The sequence below is a fragment of the Staurois parvus genome, unplaced genomic scaffold (genome assembly GCF_062004578.1).
Source record: "Staurois parvus isolate SC_StPar_1 unplaced genomic scaffold, SC_StPar_1.0 ptg000303l, whole genome shotgun sequence".
NCBI classification, from domain to species: Eukaryota; Metazoa; Chordata; class Amphibia; order Anura; family Ranidae; genus Staurois; species Staurois parvus.
Genome location: NW_028318099.1, coordinates 14177733 through 14194986, shown reverse-complemented (window position 1 = coordinate 14194986; position 17254 = coordinate 14177733). Strand labels below are relative to the sequence as shown.

The window sequence follows — 17254 nt, the reverse complement described above, 5'->3', positions numbered from 1 at the left end:
TGTTACTTTGCCCTAAATGGGCTAAGTTTAGGATTGCTTACAGCATCTTGTTTAAAGCAACATTATATGTGTGCTAAATACAACACAATATCTGAATGTAGCATGCTAGAAAAAAAGTACAGTATATCTTCTTAAAACAGAAGATATTTACATACACCCCAGCACAAATTTTAAAAATACTAATCCCACTTGCATTTAAGCCTTTTTCAAGCTTTTTGGCTGTAACCGATGCAAGGTGTGGAACACATACCTACAGTATGAAGTGCAAAAATAAACAAAAAAAAAAAAAAGGTCTTTGACATTACATTCTCTGCTTGTCTTCTGAGCTGCTTTCACACATTCCCAGCATATGAAGTTGCATCAGGTAGAGCACCTATCCTCTACACCTGTGCACACACATTGCTTTACTATATATCCTCATGTGCACATCCTCTTACTGCATGCCATTTGATCACAACATTCGAAAACAATTATAAGTTTTGGCAAGTTTGAGAGTAGCAAACATGTTTTTTTTGTGTAAGGTTATAAATTAATTTTAATGGGCTGATCCAGATGGTTCATTTGGAAAATGGATAGTCAGATCTGCTGGAAATTAAACTAAATTTATCTGCATCATACTTCAAAGTGAAGCGTGTATGAGCGCCTCACATTAAGTTCTGCACATACAGATGGGCTAGCAGGTCACACGCGGGACTAATTGGATTAATTTGGAAAATAAGTGATTGGCTTTTTGAATTACTGCTTGTTTGGAAACAAACTACTTTCAAGTGGTGATTTCTGGGGGTTTTTTTTGCACCTTACCTTTTTAGAATGAGAAGTGATTTGTAGTCTGTTGATTCGTTTTTTTTTTTTTTTTTTTTTTTTTTTTATAGGCTTGCATACACAGCATTAGATCTCGTAAACCCACAGCATTTTTTTTTATTAGACGTAGCCTTGCTAATTTAATCCACTCCTTGAAAGTATTGCAAAGTCTAATGTGATGTGAATATATATATGTATGTGTATGTATGTATGTATGTGTATATATATATATATATATATATATATATATATATATATATATATGCATATATATACATATGTAAAGTGCTGAGTAAATTGACGGCGCTATGATTTGGTTATATTCCATTAATCTTTTCAATAAGTACCTGAAATATAATTTGTGATGGTCAGCCAGCTGCTTTGTTGGGAGATAGTTCATTGGACATATTGGGAAAACCTGCCCCAATTGCTTTTGTTTCCCAACAAAGACAGGTGGCTCTGTCTTTACCTCAAAGAAATTGAAAAACTATATTAGCTTGATTTAAATGTCTTATTTGGAGTTAATTTCAATAATCTCACAATTCAACTCTGAGTTGGTCGGCTCATTACAGACTATGGATTCCCTGTTTATAAAAGTGGGAGAGAGAGTAATTGCACTGGGCCACTGAGAGTTCTCTGTAGTGACTAATCTACAAATCTCTATTCTTAATACAAAATATGTAATAAGTTTGTAAAATGTGAAAATCATATCAAATATTGCATTTAAGTACAGACTGCAATAATGTCTGAATTTTTGCTTACTAACAATATACCATACTTTCCTTTTTATAAAGTATGGAAGAGATTTCTTTATCATCCATAGAGGTACATAGGAATTGTAGAAGTTCTTAAACTGGGTTTACTGTTGCCTTCAGGAGGTTTGGACATTGGAAAACAATGGGGAAAAATAGTTAAACCAGCCCCTGTATAACCCTGGCTCCAACCATCATGCCTATGCATTTTGCTCGTGTCCTAGGAGGTTGAATGTGTAACTATATTTATGGTAGACTTTCTTTATTTTTTTTATACTTGGTAAACCATATTTCAAGGGCTCAAATGTAATCGGACAAATGAATCTAATCATAAATAAAATGTTCATTTTTATTATTTTGTTGAGAATCCTTTACTGGCAATGACTGCCTGAAGTCTGGAATCCATGGTCATTACCAAAGAGTGGGTTTCCTCCTTTCTGATGCTTTGTCAGGCTCTAACTGCAGCTGTCTTCAGTTGTTCTTTGTTTTGTCTTTCTGCCTTTAGTTTTGCCTTCAGCACGTGAAATGCATGCTCCGTTAAGTTGAGATCAGGTGATTGACTCGGCCATTGCAGAATATTCCACTTCTTTTCCTTCAAAAGCTCCTGGGTTGCTTTTGCAGTGTGTTTTGGATCATTGTCCATCTGTACTGTGAATTGCCATCCAATCCACTTTGCTGCATTTGGCTGAATCAGAGCTGATAGTATATCTCTAAACACTGCATAATTCATCTGGATGCTTCTGTCTTCTGTCACATCATCAATAAACACCAAGAACCCAGTGCCACTGGCCCATGCCATCAAACTGGCTCCACCATGTTTTACAGGTGACTTTGTGTGCTTTGGATCATTAGCTGTTCCAAGCATGAAGGTAATGCATGCATAGAATGCATGAAGGTAAAAAAAACATTCAGCCTTTGCAACCACTTTAAATCCACTTCAGATTTTTTTTTATCGGTTTGGGCATATTCAGGGGAGCAATCTGCTTACAGAAGCTCTAAGCATTCTCTGGCACCCTCCATGACAGAATCTAATTTTGACAGCTTTCCATTTCCGTTGTATGCATTTTTAACGTGTTTTTGAAAGTGCAATGATATGCATTTCGCACATGCGTTGAGGTGTGTTGTATTGCATTTTCATGTGTTTTTCATGTTGGTAAATTTTATTAAAAAAAAAAGAAAAAGCATGGTGCCGTTGACTTCTATGGTCTTCAAAATGCATGAAAGCAGAACAAGGCTATTTTCAAAAAAATACGCTGCAGTGCAGAAATGTGATTAGGTTCTAATTATTACACTGCCTTTGATAACACGTGTTTTAGAACATTCCTTTAAACCACTAATGTGTGAATGTGGCCTAAGTGTACCTGAAGCCCCCATTACCACCTCTGATTTATATTCAGAGTATCTACTCCTGAGGAGACTGTTTTTAAGCAAATAGGTTAGAAACAACTCCTTGTAAATCCAATAATGCAATTTGGTCTACCATGGAGGATCAGCCTGGGCATAGGGTCTTTTAAAGCTCTTTTGACTTTTAAGATCCTCTCAATGCACTTTTTATTTAAAATATTCCTCTATAGGGACTGCAAACGATGCAGTCAAGGGCCCCTGCTGACAATGTGAAGAAGGTGTGTTTTTTTGTTTTTTTTTTTAACCTTTTTGGAAGATCATTTATTCATAAGTGATCTCTATTGACAGTCTAGTCATCCACCTTAATAAGTCATCAAACAGGTTGATGGTGTCCTTGCCTTTAGGGGATTCACTGACAGATAGTGGGACTCCTTTACTTAAGCCTAGTACACACGATCAGAAAATCAAATGAAAAATACCGCTTTCGAATCAATCGTACGATAATCCGATCATTGGTACACAGCTTTCGTCCGAAATTATTCGAAGGGACAACAACTTTTTCGTACAAAACCAGATTGTGCGACTATCATTTAATCAGTATAGTATTTGTCCAAAAAGAAATCAAAAGATTAAGACCATGCATGCTCAGAAATGAAAGCATACATAGCAATACAATATACTACATTACAGCTGAAGTAATATTCTGTCCGCGAATTTTTGTATCTTTAGTAACCTCTGCATTTTCAATATGATACTAGCATGCAAAAAAAAAATGGATGATCATTTGTCTGATATTCTCATTGTGTGTACCAGGCTTTAGGCCTTAGTTTGAATATCCAGGAGCAAAGCAGTGTATACATGCAGGGTTTCTTTTTTTTTTTTTTTTTTCTGTTTTAACTAGTGGGTTGAGTGAAAAAGAAAAAAAAAAGACAGATCCACACAAGCAATGTGGATGCAGAAATCTTTCCTGCCACGGTATTGTATTCTGACAGTGGGGACTCCTGTCATAATACACAGGTCAGTGCTGAAGCTATTGTTTGCAAGCGTTGATCAAATGTTGGTTTTCCAGCAGGACCGTTCAACAGAATCAAGGTTTTAGACTGGCTTCTGTTGAACAGAGAGGAAAACACACAGACCAAAAGTCAGCTGGTTCCTGCTGAACTAGCCAATTTTTTTGGTACATGTATACCCAACCTAACTCTCTGTCCTGTGCTAGAAATGACTTTGATTTATGCAAATCTGGCAATGAAATTTCCTCATCCCTGCCTACCCACCCTCTCCTTACATTGGAGTTCCACCCGAATTTTAAACTTTGTCCCCATGTCTTTGTTCTTACTGCTCCATCAATGTTTGGCATCTTTTTTTTTTTTTCTCTCAACGTTTTCATACCTTAATTTCTCCTGAAGTGCTTTACTTCCACCGTGGCGAGGTACGACATATCCGCCTGCCCGTTGGTTCCTAGGATATATGTGCCGTCAATCACAGGAATCAATGGGCATTCTCCCCCTCTAGCATCGCGCTATTTCGGAACTGGAAATAATGTAACGCCAAGGCAGAGATGAGCGCCATTTTTAAATAGGGAAATCTTTATATATATATATATATATATATATATATATATATATATATATATATACACATACACTATGTTGCCAAAAGTATTAGGCCTTCCTTTATATAGAGTTGGCCCATCCTTTGCAGCTATAATAGATTCAACTCTTCTGGGAAGGCTATCCACAAGGTTTAGGAATGTGTCTATGGGAATGTTTGACCATTCTTCCAGAATCACATTTGTGAGGTCAGGTCGGACGAGAAGGCCTGGCACGTAGTCTCCACTCTAATTCATCCCAAAGGTGTTCTATCAGGACTCTGTGCAGGCCAGTCAAGTTCCTCCAAACCAAACTTGCTCATCCATGTCTTTATGGAGCTTGCACTGGTGCACAGTCCTGTTGGAACAGGAAGGGGCCAGCCCCAAACTGTTCCCACAAATTTGGGAGCATGAAATTGTCCAGAATGTCTTGGTATGCTGACGCCTTAAGAGTTCCCTTCACTGGAGCTAAGGGGCCAAGCCCAACCCTTGAAAACAACCTCACACCACAATCCCCCCTCCACCAAACTTTACACTTGGCACAATGCAGTCAGGCAAGTACCGTTCTCCTGACAACCGCCAAACCCAGACACGTCCATCGGATGACAAGACAGAGAAGCGTGATTCGTCACTCCAGAGAACCTGTCTCCACTGCTCTAGAGTCCAGTGGCGGCATGCTTTACGCCACTGCATGCAACGCTTTGCATTGCACTTGGTGATGTAAGGCTTGGATGCAGCTGCTCGGTCATGGAAACTCATTTCATGAAGTGCTCTACGCACTGTTGTTGTGGTAAACTGAAGACCACATGAAGTTTGGAGGTCTTTAGCTATTGACTCTGCAGACAGTTGGCGACTTCTGCGCACTGTGCGATTCAGCATGCGTTGACTCCGCTCTGTCATTTTAAGTGGCCGAGTTGCTGCTGTTCCCATTTGTTTCCACTTTGTTATAATACCACTAACAGTTGACTGTGGAATATTTAGTAGCAAGGAAATTTCACGGATGGACTTATTGCACAAGTGGCAACCTATCACGGTACCATGCTTGGATTCATTGAGCTCCTAAGAGGGACCCATTCTTTCACAACTGTTTGTAGAAACAGTCTGCATGCCTAGATGCTTGATTTTATACATCTGTGACCATGGAGGTGATTGGAACACTTGAATCCAATGATTTGGAGGGGTGTGTATGTAAAATATATAAAATCTCAATCGCCATACAAACGTTGGTGCAGCAATTCATTTTTCTTTTTTCTGTATATGGCCTTTGGGAGATATGTGTATATGTATGTGTGTCTACACACCCCTGTTTAAAATGTAAGGAATCTGTTACATAAAAAAAAGAGACAAAGATAAATAATTTCAGAACTTTTTCGACATTTATTGTAACCTATAAACTGTACAATTTGGTTGAACAACAAACTGAAATCTTTTAGGTGGTGGGAAGTAAAAATAAAACACTAAAATAATATGGTTGCATAAGTGTGCACACCCTAAAACTAATAGTTTGCTGAAGCACCTTTTGATTTTATTATAGCCCTTACAGGTGAAACTCGAAAAATTAGAATATTGTGCAAAAGTTCATTTATTTCAGTAATGCAACTTAAAAGGTGAAACTAATATATGAGATAGACTCATTACATGCAAAGCAAGATAGTTCAAGCCATGATTTGTCATAATTGTGATGATTATGGCTTACAGCTCATGAAAACCCCAAATCCACAATCTCAAAAAATTAGAATATTGTGAAAAGGTGCAATATTCTCGGCTCAAAGTGTCCCACTCTAATCAGCTAATTAAGCCATAACACCTGCAAAGGGTTCCTGAGCCTTTAAATGGTCTCTCAGTCTGGTTCAGTAGGAATCACAATCATGGGAAAGACTGCTGACCTGACAGTTGTGCAGAAAACCATCATTGACACCCTCCATAAGGAGGGAAAGCCTCAAAAGGTAATTGCAAAAGACGTTGGATGTTCCCAAAGTGCTGTATCAAAGCACATTTATAGATAGTCATGTGGAAGGGACAAGTGTGGAAGAAAAAGGTGCACAAGCAGCAGGGATGACCGCAGCCTGGAGAGGATTGTCAGGCAAAGGCCATTCAAAAGTGTTGGGGACTTTCACATCAAGAGCTACCACACACAGACGGATCCTGAACATGGGCTTCAAATGTCGTATTTCTCTTTTCAAGCCGCTACTGAACAACAAACAAAGTCAGAAGCGTCTTACCTGGGCTAAAGAAAACCAGACCTGGTCTGTTGCTCAGAGATCCAAAGTCCTCTTTTCTGATGAGAGCAACTTTTACATCTCATTTGGAAACCAAGGACCCAGAGTATGGAGGAAGAATGGAGAGGCACACACTGCAAGAATGCTTGAAGTCCAGTGTGAAGTTTCCACAGTCTGTGTTGATTTGGGGAGCCATGTCATCTGCTGGTGTTGGTCCACTGTGCTTCATTAAGTCCAGGGTCAACACAGCCGTCTACCAGGAGATTTTGGAGCACTTCATGCTTCCTTCCGCAGACGAGCTTTATGGGGATGCTGACTTAATTTTCCAGCAGGACTTGGCACCTGCCCACACTGCCAAAAGCACCAAAACCTGGTTCAATGACCGTGGGATTACTGTGCTTGATTGGCCAGCAAACTCACCTGACCTGAACCCCATAGAGAATCTATGGGGCATTGCCAGGAGAAAGATGAGAGACATGAGACTGAACAATGCAGAAGAGCTGAAGGCCGCTATTGAAGCATCCTGGTCTTCCATAACACCTCAGCAGTGCCACAGGCTGATAGCTTCATGCCACGCCGCATTGAGGCAGTAATTGCTGCAAAAGGGGCCCAAACCAAGTACTGAGTACATATGCATGCTTATACTTTTCAGAGGTGTGATATTGTTCTATGTACAATCCTTGTTTTATTGATTGCATGTAATATTCTAATTTTCTGAGATTGTGGATTTGGGGTTTTCATGAGCTGTAAGCCATAATCATCACAATTATGACAAATCACGGCTTGAACTATCTTGCTTTGCATGTAATGAGTCTATCTCATATATTAGTTTCACCTTTTAAGATGCATTACTGAAATAAATGAACTTTTGCACGATATTCTAATTTTTTGAGTTTCACCTGTAGTCTTTTTGGGGATGAGTCTATCAGCATGGCACTTCTTGATTTGGTAATATTTGCTCACTCTTCCTTGCAAAAACACTCCAAATCTGTCAGATTGCGAGGGCATCTCCTGTGCACAGCCCTCTTCAGATCACCCCACAGAGTTTCGATCGGATTCACGTCTGGGCTCTGGCTGGGCCATTCCAAAGCTTTAATATTCTGCTGAAGCCATTCCTTTTTATTTGGATGTATGTTTTGGGTCGTTGTCATACTGAAATATGAAGTTCCTCTTCATATTCAGCTTTCTAGCAGAAGCCTGAAGGTTTTGTGCCAATATTTACTGGAATTTGTAACTGTTCATAATTCCCTCTACCTTGACTAAGGCCCCAGTTCCAGCTGAAGAAAAACAACCCCAAAGCATGATGCTGCCACCACCATGCTTCACCGTGGGTATGGTATTCTTTTGGTGATGTGTAGTGTTGTTTTTGCGCCAAACATTTTTTTGGGAATTATGGCCAAAAAGTTCAACCTTGGTTTCATCAGACCATAACACATTTTCCCACATGCTTTTGGGAGACTTCAGATGTGTTTTTGCAAAATTTATCTGGGCTTGGATGTTTTTCTTCATAAGAAAAGGATTTTGTCTTGCCACTCCATAGCCCAGACATATGAAGAAAACGGGAGATTGTTGTCACATGTCCCACGCAGCCAGTACCTGCCATATATTCCTGCAGCTCTTTCAATGTTGCTTTAGGCCTCTTGGCAGCCTCCCAGACCAGTTTTCTTCTCGTTTTCATCAGTTTTTGGTAGTATCACTGTTGCACCATATTTTCTCCACTTTATGATGACTGTCTTCACTGTGTTCCATGGTATATCTAATGTCTTGGAAATTCTTTTGTACCCTTCTCCTGACTGATACCTTTTAACAGTGAGATCCCTCTGATGCTTTGGAAGCTCTCTGCGGACCAATGGCTTTTGCTGTAGGATACGACTAAGAAAATGTCAGGAAAGACCTACTAGAACAGCTGAACCTTATTTGGGGTTAATCAGAGGCACTTTAAATGATGGCAGGTATATACTGACTTCTATTTAACATGATTTTGAATGTGATTCCTTAATTCTGAACACTGCTATATCCCCAGTTATAAGAGGTTGTGCACACTTATGCAACCACATTATTTTAGTTTTTTATGTTTACTCCCCCCCTAAAAGATTTCAGTTTGTTTTTCAATTGAGTTATACAGTTTGTAGGTCACATTAAATGTGGAAAAAGTTCTTAAATTATTTACCTTTTTGTCTCATTTTTTGACTTCATAGAAACCTGACATTTTAACAGGGGTGTGTAGACTTTTAGATAGTGGGAGATAAATGTAAAGTTGTGCCCAGTGGATATAAATGTAAATCTATTGATTTTATACACATCGCTAGTACTGCACCTAAAGGAAATTGTAGAAGGCTGGCTTGCTTCCGGGTTGTTGCAATGATTGATGGTTGTCATAGCAACGAGACAGGCACATTTGCCGGCGCCACCATTGGTATGGAAACCTTCAATACAAGGAATGTGCTGCTCCTTCTTCACACTGTGCAGACGTAAGATTGGGAGGTGCATGCTGGGTAGCCAGCAGCACCATTTCCCGTAAGAATGTCCAAGCGGGCTTCAGATGCCCACACTCAAGATGGAACCTTGAGAATCAGAGGGCACACTAAGTAACTTTTTTTTTTTTTTTTAAAGGAACAAACTTACAGGTACAGTTTATGCCAAATTGCATAGCATAAGCTGTCACTATCCCGGGGGTGCTTACAAAAAAAAAAAAAGACTGGAACTCCACTTTAAGAAAGATTTATGTCTAGTATACACTGTAGCAATCGTGCACACCGAGATGGACACGGTCATCCATCTTGTTAAGAATCTTCCATTTTGTATCATCTCTCTCTCCCAAATTGGTCTTTCTCCTCCAATTTTCCCCCTCCCTCAGGAATGTGGTCTGTGTGTGTTTGCTGAGTTCAAAAGGCAACAGGCCCCAGTGGGAGAGCTACAGGGCTGTAAATCCCACACTAGCTAGGTGCCCCTCTGTCTCCAAGACACTTGCTGGAGAAGTGGTCATCAGGCCATAAACCAGCCCTCACTGAGCTTCAAAAGACATTCCAGGTGGTCATAAAAACAGACTTACATTTTAAAACCCAGTTTTCCATATAATTTTATATCTCCAAATAGGAAATAATTACACAAACATGGAACACATATTCGGATGTCTCACGGTAAGACCAGTCGCCTGGTATATTACACCCCCTATCTGACATACACAGGAGAGCAGAAAATCATATCTCCTTAACCATTCAAGCAGATATTTCTTATTTCATATCTAACCATTCAGCAGATGATTCTGGGTATTAATCTACTTGTGGATAGAATGTTATATGTACCTAGGAAAAGTTATTGGCCATAGTATAATTTGCGAAGACTTTGGTCAAAGCCTGAGCTCCCCGCCTATACAACCCCCTCCCCAAATGAGGCGATTGGTTCTCTGAGTCAGGAAGACACCCTGTGGAGTTCCTAAAAAAACTAAGAAAAGCTGAGTTGAGCTAAGTTGAAGAATTCTCCCCTTTTTTACATTGGAACCAACTTTGGGAGAAAACGCCCTTTTGCTCAGAAAACTTGAAAGCTGCTTAATTCAAGGCTTTTGGCAAGTACTTTATCTAAATTCCTTTCTGTTATTTCTTTGCTGTGCTATTGCTTTTTGTATATATATATATATATATATATATATATATATATATATATATATGTATATATATATATATATAGGCTACATCTTTTTCTGTAAATATTTTTATTGCACCCTTTTGACCTTTTAGCAATAAATCTTACTTTCTAAAGCTCTTTAATGCAAACTCAGAACCCCTGCCTCTGAAAGCGCTACTGTGTGTGTGTGTTTTTTAAATTTCAGTATATCGCTGCCTGCGGTGACAGTGGTATACCGATGATTATTCAAACATCATAGTGTTATTGCTGATATTGCAGAGTTTCCTCTTTCTCTGTACAGAAAAGAGGTGGTGGCAGTGTGAAGGGTTAATTGCGTAATTAACCTGACCCAGTAACAATCGCGCTCAGGCTGCAGGTACATCGATTGTGGTTCATTAGCTGGAAAATCGTTGTGCAGGGTGCAGCTGGGTGTGGCATTGTTACGCACGTGACAGCGTGGTTTTAGATTGGCTAGTCCTTCGTTCACGAGTTTGGTGAGAAGGGCTGGGGTCTGACACCGCGATCGTCACACACACTTCTAGGTTTTTTTTGTTTTCCTTCAAACCAGCGGGCTGAACGAAAAAAACTGCCAGTTCAGGAGGAGCCACTGTACTAACTATCCGATGTTAGCACAGTGCCCCCCCCCCCAAGAAGACTCAGGTCAGTGCTCTCAACTATTGTCTGAGAGTGGTGATGGAAAACCGATCGGCAGACCTTTTTCGGTCATGCCTCTTCGACAGAAGCCGGCTCAGCTACCCTACACATGGGCTGAATGTCGGACATTTTCTATTGAACCGCCCATCATTTAGCCTGTGTGTACTAGACCTTAGGCTTAGCACCCTTCAGTTTTGATCAGCTAAGGGTTTCTTCTCTTGTCTCTATATTTACATAGATAGGTAGATGTCATGCACCATCCTGTCTTTTCTAGGACTTTCTCTCCCTGAAGCCAAGGATCAGGAATAGTCCACTCAACTTGCATATATTGACCAGTTGGTCTTTTTTTTGTGTGTTCTATTTGTACAGCTTTCTTTTCCCTGAAATCAAACGTTAGATATGCTAGATATGTTCTTCCACCTGTTGTTTTTTTTTTTTTTTTGTATGGTGCTAGGTTGATTCTCTATTCATTGTTTTTGGCCCATTTTTCATTCTAATAGTAGTTTCTCCAGTTAGCGGTGTTTTCTGGTTCTTTTCTTTGGTCATGGCAATTTCCAAATTGGTTGACCATTTTTCATGTTGATTCTTTTAGATACTCTTGGAGTATGATCTCAACTTTGCTGGATCTGTTAGTGTCCTCCATCCACCCCCTAGTTTGACTGCTTTTGGACGTCCTCATTAGTAAAGAATTTCCACAATTCCTGTGTCCCTCAGTTGACTTAAATCATATTTTTTTTTCTCCTGAGATTTAGATTTGTCCACTTTGTCAACTTATATAAGATGGCAAAATTGTTAGATTTGAATACATTTTAAAATTTTATAAAAGTTTGAAAAAAAGTTACAAAAACGTATTATATCCTTGTTTGTAGAATATCCTAGTTTTACGTTTGCTTGCCTGTGTAGTGGTTTCTTTTTTAAGTACTCTAAACTCTGTGGAAATACATGAATCCCGGCTGACCTTTTAAGAATCGGAAAGTTAGGAGTCTCCAGGGGTCCCTGGGCCTTTAAGTGGTAAATGTTTAGGAAAGCCATGAATGCAGGTCTGTAAATTTATTGCTGTGCCATCTGTTTTCCCTGCCTTCTAATAGGAGTTATCAGAAGCTTTTGTAAAGCTTTTGTGGTGGTCACTCCCCCAGTGTCTGACCTTCTTCTGTCTTTGTGGAAACACTGAATAGGATTGGCCATTATGAGCAGGTCAGAGGGCGGCTGTTTATGTTGCCCCCTCATGATTACCCTAATGATTTAAGAAAAGGCAGTGGCAGAGTAGGATGTTTAAACAGCCCCTGCTACCATTGAGAAAGAATAATGAAGTCCCATTTGCTTCTGCTCTTCCCTTCAGTGCAAGTGCAGGAACAGCTCTTACTTTCTTTTATGGGCTGTGCAATTCATTAGGTGTTTTTGTGCTACTTTTAACTCTGTGTTTGTTTGTTCATCATCTATTGTTCTTGCTGAATATAAACATGAAACAAAGGCTACAAACATAAGCAATAAGAAAGAAAGCAAATATAAAAGAGCAACCTTCCCAAAGTGTGCATTTTCTTTCATTGCTCTAACCACAACATTTTCCAGTAAACCTCTAATTGTGAATGTACACAGAGCAGGATAATCAGCTGAAATTTTGCGAACATGCTGGACCGTATTGTTTGGTTTTGGCAAGGGTCATGTTTTAATTTGGCCATACACTAACAGATTTTTGATTGAACATTCATATGAAAATTCATTTGAATGTTGATCGAACGTACTCTTTTGTATGCTATTAACATTTTGATTTTGTAATGAACGTAATTTTCCAAACAATAACCACAAACACTGTTTAGAAATTATTTTGGAAAAAAGTTTTGCATCCTGCTCCTTCAAATTTTTCATCATTGTGGTTGAAAACGAACCAATCTGAACCCTCTAATAAGAAATCCAAATAGATGTTCCTAAAACCAAAAGTTTTGAATACAATTCTAGTGCATTATTTTTTTAATTTGTTTTTTTTTTTTTAGGATGCACAAAATAATGTTCACAGGCAGTCCGATTCACAAAAATTATTCTTTTGAAATTGCTTGGTGCCGATTTTGCACCACAGTCCCCAAAACTAGGAGCTGTGATGCGCCAAGAATGGCCCAAGCCATTTTTTAGCTTTTTAGTATTGAAATAGACATTAAGGGGATGTTATGGGATGTGAGGATAAGAGCATTAAAGCCCAATTCTGGGCAAAAGAAGTACCCCCTTCCATCCTTTCTATCTGATCACCTGCATAAAAGGAAAAAATGTATTAAAATTTTATTTTTACTTACCAAACCCTTGGACATGTGATGTACAGGTCCAGAGTCATCTTCTTTTCACATCGATCTGGGTCCTCCTTTGGCTATCCATTTCATTGCCTGCACAATGTGGACACTTCCTATCATTGAAAGCGACACTTCCAGAGGTGGGGTCCTTGCACAAGAATGAAAGTTCCATGGGGGTGGTGAAGGGACTGGTACCCCTGAAGGTAAGGTTTGGCCCAAATTCTCCAGTCGTCCTGGCAGGAAATGAGTTACAGGGGAAATAACTGTCACTGAATGTCTTGCCAAGATATGTTTGAATAACGTTCATCAGAGAAAGGTATCTAAACATTTTGATTTTGGTCAGAGTTGGGCTTTAGATAAAATCTTGCATATATTTACTTGAAAATGCTGATATACACAGTCCATGGTCAGAGTGCAAATAAAAAAAGATAAACGCAGGCTGAAACACACAAAGAACCTAGGTCAGTGAACCAAGCATCTCATTAGTTTTCAATTAGCAAGTCTGTATGTATTTTTGTCACTCGTGTTGCCTGTAGACTTTGTGCTTTACAGCCAACGGTCACCATGCTGGCTGTAGATGCAAGCTAATGTCCCCCAGGAGCTGTGGAACTGGATGGAACTATTTCTTTCCCATATTTATATAGTGCCATTGTGTTTTCAAATATTATAGAGAACCATTCACAGAGCTCATTCAGAATTCATTGACCGGTGCATTTGACATGCAGTTGACACCTTCTGACCTTACACAGTCATACCACACGGCACAGCCAACCCAATGACCTGACTTTTCCCTACTGCAGTTCAAGTGACACTAATCCAAATCCTCATTTTCATAAATAATCCATATGCATCCACTGCTTAATTGCCATGCGTTGTATTTTTCATGAAATATTTTTTTACTGTACTTTTCTGCCTCCTTGTATTGTCCATTGTGAGTTCCCAAACTTCTCACTTTCCCTCGATTCTGTTTGTTTTGGCCATATGCACTGCTTTATTTACACTATAAATCCCATAGTCCCTAGTCCACCTCAGAAGCACGCAAGAGAGATTGGCTGTGTTCCTACATACAGGGGGACCATGGAGAACGAATGTAGCCACCCACTAACGTGAAATCGAAGCACAGTGGCAAAAAAAAAAAGACATTTGTAGATTTGGAGGAGGCTGAGCGTAATGCATGGTCATTTTTTAAGTTAAGTATTTATACTTGAATAGAATATTTTGTTTTTAAACCAGAGTTTAGTGTCACTTAACCTCTTCGCGCCGGCACCTCCCGGCCCTTTAAGAGTTTCAGAAGCCAGGAGGCGGGCGGGGTTTTAGGGTCATGTGTTCGCCGTGATTTGCGTCACGGCGGTCACATGATTGGAAAAGGTCCCGATTGAAAAGGGGGATCGGGACCTTTCTGTGAGTCATGGACATATGTACTGGCAGGGCGCACGCTCTCATCACATATATATTTTCTAATTGCACACAAATATGCGGCCGCTCGGTGTCGAGGCCCAGACACCGAGAGGCCACATATCGGCGTCAAGGGGTTTAGCAATCCAGCAAGGTCACTTCACTGCTCCCAGCCTATGACTGGACAGAGAAGGAGCAGCAGACTAATGAACTCATCTCTGTTCTCTCTTAACCCTTTAGCGCCGGCACCTCCTGGCCCTTTAAGAGTTTCAGAAGCCGGAAGGCGGGGCGGGGTTTAGAGTCATGTGACTGCCGTGACACGTCGTCACGACAGTCATATGATCGGGAAAGGTCCCAATCAAAAGAGAAGATCGGGACCTTTCCGTGAGTACAGGACATGTGTGCTGGGAGCATGCGGAGCGTGCGCTCTCAGCACATATGTCTTTTTTTAATAGATCTCAAATGTGCGGCCGCTCGGCGTCTAGGCCCAGACGCCGGGAGGCTGCACATTTGCCTTCGGCCGCCGCCAAGAGGTTAAAGGATAAGTTCACCTTTAGTAACATGTTGCACCTGTATTTAAGGTGTAACATGTAACAAATGCAGCAGTACTGCTCACCCCCTCTCCCCCACAGTGACAGCAGGTGGGGGTTCCTCTCACCGCACCTGTGGTCACATTTTAAAAACTGCTAGTTTGTGCAGGGCTCCGCCCACACAGCCATGTTCTTCATTTGTGGTGATCTGTGATGGGAAGAACTACATATCACATCTGCCACCAGGACACATGGCTCGTAGCTCTCATTGAATTTCCAGGGTGCTCATCAGCACCCTCGTAGTTCACTGATATGTCCTGCAACTGAGTAACTGCATAGGTACCAGCGGACAGCTGCCAGGAGTGTCTGCAGAAGCCTGTCATTGCACCTGCGATCAGTAGATGCTTTGTAGTCTCCGTGGTAAAAATAAATAACTGCACGGTTTTTGTTTTTTTTTTACCTGCAAAATAATCTGCATGTATTTATTTATTTTACAAAAGGTGAGCTTAGCTTTTTGGCGATCAGCATATTTTTGTTCATGCAGCACAGCTGATTGGCTCCTAGTTCTTCTCCTCCCTCTTAGCCTTAGACCTGTTGTTCAGAGAATTACATAAAATGCTAATATGAGGTCAGAATTAGATATTTATACTAGCTTCATTTAAAAATGCATTTAAAGTTCGTTTTTTTTTTTTCTTTCAATACATACCTGTATTTATTGGTATATTTCTATCTGCCCGGAGTTCAGCTTTAAGCAAGCATTAAACAGTTCTTTTTAACAAGTGACCTTACAATACCCAGCCAGAGCTCTTTCTAAGCAAAGTAATTAATAAAAGGTAAACACAACTCAAGAGAGGCAAGATTGCGTTCCATGACCTTAAACAACATGTGTATATTTCTTGGAGAAGAGTGTGTTTTTTGCTTTTCCTCTGCTCTTTGCTAATAGGCTCTGTCAGCTTTTTAGATGGGCCTCATTTGTAACGGTATAAATGGCAACCTTTCTGTGCACTTGGCAGTTTGTGTGTCCACTTACCATCCTAACAATGTGGCTCGGTATAATAAAAGCATTGAGTAGACTGTGAAATCAGCTTGGCCCCCAACCCCCGACATATATTTCTTCAAGTAGTTAGGATTCTTTAGCTATCATTGCTGCTTGGCTGGAACCCCGGGGTGGCATCTGAAGGCATGAGAGAGGCCAAAAAAACTTAACAAAGTCACTTTCCCCTTGTCGGCTTTTCCTTTTATTCAGACAAACCTAATGAAAACCATCTGGTTTGGGACAGCCATATTGTCTTGCCTTGCACCTCTATTGTAGTTGTGTTCACCTGCGGTGAAGTTGGGGGGGGGGGTCACCCTGGTTTGTTTTAGAAGCTGTAATTCAAGTCTTCATTGATACTTTGCAGTTAATTTTAAGGGTGCTGGAGCATTGTTGAGTAAAACTGTCAGACAAGGCAAAAAGCGGTTTTTTTGTGCTGGCGCTAGCAGCTGCCACGTTTTCACCACCTTGTGAACGGCTGGAGTAATGTCATGGGTTATTAAATAGAGAATGACTTTGTAGATGGTCTTCCTTAGTATCGTTTACTGCTGACCTTTTGACTTTGGCTCTAAAGCTGCTTGTGTTGTCCCCTATTCACAGCACTTTGCGTTATGTAAAACTCACCGAAGGGCCTTGCTTTCATAATATACATACCATGAAGCCAGCAACGCCTTCTCATTGTTTTCTGAGCTTTCTTATTTCATTTAATTACATATTTATACTTAAAACTTATCACGCAGGATCCAGTTAATTTATGCTCCCTTATTTTTATTAGGCTGTCTAATTATGTTTTTAGAGCTTCAGTCTTATCATTGGAAATGGCATTTTCAGTGCATCTGTTTACTGCCAATTGTATTGTGTTGACAGCTCTCCCTCTAGTGGCCATCTGTATTATTAACAACACTAGTTTAGTGCAACTGTTGAATATAGTATTGTGTTACTAAACCCCGCACCCTGCATTCACTATATCTGGTCTCCTACAGTACACACTACATGAAAATGCAATTATTGTAGTAAATATAAACTGCTAAATAC

General features: G+C 40.1%; 1 protein-coding gene and 1 non-coding gene across 8 annotated transcripts in view; one reads left to right on the top strand and one right to left on the bottom strand.

Annotated features, from left to right (window-relative positions):
* Positions 1-17254, top strand: part of BTRC (beta-transducin repeat containing E3 ubiquitin protein ligase) — a 271743-nt gene that overhangs the window by 88850 nt on the left and 165639 nt on the right. The window lies entirely within an intron of this gene.
* Positions 12971-13106, bottom strand: LOC149457810 (U11 spliceosomal RNA). The gene has a single exon (XR_016313587.1). It is a non-coding gene; the product is annotated as a U11 spliceosomal RNA (small nuclear RNA).